At 44.6% G+C, this 5261-nt stretch overlaps 1 pseudogene; it reads right to left on the bottom strand.

Moving 5' to 3' along the window:
- Positions 1–3579: 3579 nt before the first annotated feature.
- On the bottom strand, positions 3580–4567 carry LOC103257036 (annotated as a pseudogene).
- Between the last annotated feature and the right edge of the window lie 694 nt (positions 4568–5261).

Here is a 5261-nt window from a genome sequence, read left to right as displayed (position 1 = left end):
ATAGGTCAAGCAGCCTCCTTGGACAACTGTCATTTGTTACTAGCAAAAGGGTACTAATGTATGCAAACTAAAATTACTTCAAAGAAAAGTAGTGGGGTAGCTGGGCATGGTGGCTCACACCTATAATCCCAGCGTTTTGGGAGGCCGAGGTGACAGAATGGCCTGAGCCCAGGAGTTTGAGACCGGCTTGGGCAAATTGGTGAGACCTCATCTCTACAATAAATCAAAAAGTTATCCAGGCATGGTGGCGTGTGCCTGTAGTTCCAGCTTCTTGGAAGGCTGAGGTTGGAGGATCACCTGAGCCCAGCAGGTCAAGACTGAGGTGGCCGTGAGTGTGCTACTGCACTCCAGCCTGGGAAATGGACCGAGACTCCAACTCAAAAAAAAAAAAAGAAAAAAACAGGGTGGTTTATACTTGTGATGTTCACTGGTGTGTAGTCCAGTTAGTTTGCTGCTGAAAAGGAGGGGTGGGTTCCCATGGGAAGTGTGTGAATTTTCCCAGACTCCTGTGGTGTCATTCACCACCTGAGATCCCATTTCCTAGATCTTTCTTCAGAATGACCTCTCAGATACATTGGCCCTAAATTAAAGTACCTACTGTTACCAATGAGTCCTTGAGATCCTGGCTAAATTTTCTGGCAAGTAAGAATAGAGTACAAAATGTTTGCTGGTATTTAGTCTACCTGGAATGTCCTGTCAGTGTTTTTGGGAAAATGTCTTTTGGGCTAAGGAACAAAGCATGATCAGGCAGACCTAAGCTTGCAAACAGCTCCATCACTTCCAACTCCTGATGCACAGGCATCCTAGCTAAGTTAATCTCTTCATTATTTGGAAAAAAAAACAAAACAGAAACACTATGCTTGTTTCCACTTTTCAGGCTGTATTCATATCTCCTTAAATATGTCCTCTACCCACTCTATCATCCTCAAAGTCCTATGTAAGTTCCATTTCTTGGGAAAGTTGTTCTTAAAGACCCCACTGGTAGCTTTTTCTAGTCATCTATTGCACTTACAGTGTGCAACATTTACTTAAAACAGTCAGAGATCTGGATTTTAAAAAATGTGGTATATATATGCAATGGAATATTATGCAGCCATAAAGAAGAACAAACATATGGACTTCACAGCAACTTGGATAGGTTTAGAGTTGATCATACTCAGTGATCTATCACCAAAACAAAGACCAGAGTACCATATGTTCTCATTCATAAGTGGGCCTTGAACAATTATCATAATACTATAAGAAAGGGATTGGCAGTAGTGGGAAACTTCCAGTGGAGGGACAGTGAGATTGGCATTTGAGGGAAACTGCTAAGGGAGGGAGGGGCATACCTCATCAACAAGGGTACCTGCATAATCAATGTTTGTATACCTAACCCTGAATTATATCCCACATCTTTAAAAAAAATATAAATAAATAGTCATAGGTAACTTTTAGCATTGTTTAACTGTTTCATGTGTTAGCCTTTTCTCCACAACTACTGGTAAACTGCTTTTGGGAAGGCATTGCTTTTTATCTTTATCTATTCCCCACTATATCTCCCAAAAGTCCTGTTGACTGCTTTCAAATACTACATTAGTATTGGTTGTTAATTGATTGATTGATTGATCTCAAGAGTATTCTCTAAATTGAGCACAGAAGGCAATGATCAGAGGCAGGTTACAGATCAACAAAATCTCTCTTGACAGGATAGGCAGGGCTTTGAAGAAAGAAAGGAATATGACTGACCAGGCAGAAAGAGAAAGTAGTGGAAATACATTAGCTATGTACAGTGTATCCTCATTTTTGTAGATACCCTATTTATGAATTCACCTACCTCCTAAAACTTATTTGCAACCCCGAAGTCCATACTCAAGGTACTTTTCCAGTCACTCGTAGAAATGCACATCAGAGCAGTGAAAATTTTGAGCCTAACGCACACCCACTCAGCTGAGATGAAACAAGACAATACTCTGTCTTCCTGCTACAGTTGTCATACTGTGAGCAAATATCCTATTTGCAGCCTGTTTAGTGCTGTTTTCCACATTTTTGTGTCTTGTGTTGGTGATTTTGCTGTTTAAAATGGCCTCCAAGCATGGTGTTGCTGAAATGTTGTCTAATATTGTAAGCACAAGGGACTGTGATGTGCCTTACAGAGAAAATGCATATGTTGGACAAGCCTCCTTCAGGCAGGAGTTATATATAGTGTGGTTGTCTGTGAACTCAATGCTAATGGATTAACCATATATTAAAGAAGGTGTTCGTTAAACAGAAACACACATAAACCATTAATCGATGGATGAAAGTGCTGTGGCCAGATCCTCACAGGAACCACACCCTGTATTTTCCCCTGTGAGGAATGGTTCAGTATTCACAAATTCCATGTCCATAACTTTATAGAACATAACAATCGCAAATAATGAGAATCGACGATATATAAGAACATCCCATTATTCCTTCATGGGACAATGAGGTGCCTGACCTCTGGGAAATTCTCCTTTGACACAGACCATCATCATCACATGCTTGTTCATGGCACTTTTGGCCAGGATTGGTCACTCTCATCTTACCTGTTCATGTCGATCTACCAGATCATCTGGTCTCCAGCCCATCCGCTGCCACTGTGTGGAACTGTCACTGGTGCCTCCTCTATGTGACTTCCACGTGACTCTTGCAAACTTGGCCACAGACCTAAAGTCCAAGTAGCAAATAATACAGAGCAGTGGTGCTCAACCCAGGCAGCCCATTAGAATCATTAGGACTGCTAAAATGTCTCCATGCCCAGGCCCTACTTAGACCAGTTAAATCAAAGTCTCTGGGGGAGCTGATGGGAACCCAATCTTCAGAGAATTAAGAGCTTGCCAGGTGATTCCAATGAGCTGTCAAGATCGGGAAGAGAGCCCAACTTGGTAAAGAACCTCAACCAAACATCCTGGAAGAATATGGACTGTATTTGCCAAACAAATAAGTTTCACCACTATTCCTAACAAAATGCAATAAAAGCGCTCAAGTAAAGCATTTAGGACTGATGAAACAAAATGAATTATTGGAAGAGGGGAAATCCTAAAAATGACATAAGTGTGCCTTAAACATTTCACTGGAATCTCAACATACAGTACTTTCATTCAGAGTCAATGTCTCATATAAAGCCAAGGCACTCCCTCTGAGCACGAATCCCTTACTTGGCATTCCATGTCATTTTTCTCACCCAAGCAGCATTCATGATATCTCATCTCTGATTTCCAGTTACAGGGAAGGGGAGTCTTATCTTTCACGGCTGCTTTACTCACACTTAACTCAGCAGAATTAAAGCATTTACCATTTGACCTGCTACTCTTTCCAAATATGCAACTTATCTTTACACAGAAACAACTTTTCCACTCATATTTTTAGAGTGTCTACTTAATTAATTTGCCTATTTGCAATCCAGGCACAATTGACATAAAAACAACTGGCTAGACAGGGCACGGTGGCTCAAGCCCGTAATTCCAGCACTTTGGGAGGCCGAGGCGAGAGGATTGCCTGAGCCCAGGGGTTCAAGACCAGCATAGGCACCTTGGTGAGACCTTGTCTTTACAATAAATCCAGAAAAATTATTGTTCATAATAAAAAATATTGATATAAGTTGGAGGACAAGCCAATGTGGCAGGTGTACAGTTCACGGCTGGGCAGGAAGGCGGGTTGCTGGTGCAGCACCCACAGAGGGCTGGTGCGGGTCTGTAGGGCCAGTGGGCGGAGGCGGTGAGGTCTTGGGTGTGCCTGAGGGGCTCCTGGTGGTCTCCATCAGAGACCAGATCTTGGGCTTGCTGTGGGACACTCCCTGCAGGCCGCCCGCCACAAAGTTGGGGCTCAGCAGGCGCATGCTGCCGGGCTCCAGGCCCTCCTTGGCAGAGTCCAGGGGCTAGTCTTGGGGCTTGAGCTCCTCAGCTGTCGCCAGCTGCGAGGCTGAGTCCTGAGTCTGCAATGTTCGCACAGCTCGGTCTTGTCCTCATTGTCTTCGTTGCTCTGGTCGCCATAGTGTGGATGTCGATGCTCTCCAAATCAATCTCATTGTCATTCTCGGCCTTCTCTGGGTCGCCATTCGTGTCACTGCTAAAAAGGGCACAGTCCTCCTGGTCCTTGCTGCTCACATCCCATGTCAACTTGTTCTCCTTCTTGAGGCGCAAGCGTGCATTGGGGAACCAGGTGGAGACCTGCGTGAGGGTCATCTTGCTAATGATGCCTAGCATGATCTTTTCATCCTTGGTGGAGTAGGGGTTCTTGCAGTGTTCGTTCAGTGAGGCCTTGAGTATGCTGGTGCTCTTGTGTGTGCGTTCTTGGACCACCCGGGGGTCCTCATACTGGAACTGGACATAGGGGTTATATGCAGGTGTCCTGTGCATGACAAAGGTGGCCTGGTCACCCTGGGGTTGTCCTTGAGCTCATACTTGAAGCCCTGCAGCAACCCGCAGGGCCAGCATCCAGAGGGAAGAGGGAGGTGTGAGAGAGAAAGAGAGAGTCCCGGGGCCAGAGAGGTCTGGAGCAGCTGCTGCTGTAGGCACAAAGCCTTCAGTTTTTTGGTACGGGAAGGCCCCTCAATCCACTTCATGGGCGAAAGGAGGGTCAGAGGCAGGAGCCTCCCTTTCCACCCACAGCAAAAATCGATTGTTTGTCATTCTAGAAAAGTTACAGCAAGCACACCTCTTTGGAAGGGCATGCAGGAGCCGCAGTCCCACATGGTCCCCTGGATGCCCACCTCCCCACCACCAGCCACTCCAAAACCTACTGCTCCACAACCCATATCTCCAAGTTTATCTCACACTAGCTAGAGGATAAAACCTTTCACCTAGGCAGATAAAGTCATTTTTTCCAAATGCAAACAGCCCATTGCCCAGGTCTCCTCCCTTCACCCCAAGGGGAGTAGCTAAAAATAAACTACCCTGGTTTTCCTGGAGCCTGAACCCACTAATGATTGAAAAGGAAAGCTCAAGCCTCTTATCTCCCAAATTTGCCTCTATATAATGTTTCACCCACACTTAAAGGTCTTTAGTAATGACAGATAATTTAAAATTTTAATCCTGGCCATGATTGACAACAATAACAAAACACCATATTAAAAAATACAAAAGTTGGGCTTATCCTGTAAAATATTAATGCTTATACTGGAAGCTGTGCACTGCCAGGAGGGAAACAGCTGTTTCCTGGGCCCAGTCCAGTTTTCATAATCTCCCAAGTTTAACTTTGATCTGAAGGGAGCAAACACAAACTGTTTGAAGGCATTTAGAGGCAGTGATTTATTTGCA

Source organism: Carlito syrichta, unplaced genomic scaffold, assembly GCF_000164805.1.
Source record: "Carlito syrichta isolate Samal-C Ts95f unplaced genomic scaffold, Tarsius_syrichta-2.0.1 Scaffold301170, whole genome shotgun sequence".
Lineage (NCBI taxonomy): Eukaryota > Metazoa > Chordata > Mammalia > Primates > Tarsiidae > Carlito > Carlito syrichta.
The sequence above is the reverse complement of the archived record's forward strand: the minus strand, read 5'-3'. Positions and strand labels throughout refer to the sequence as shown.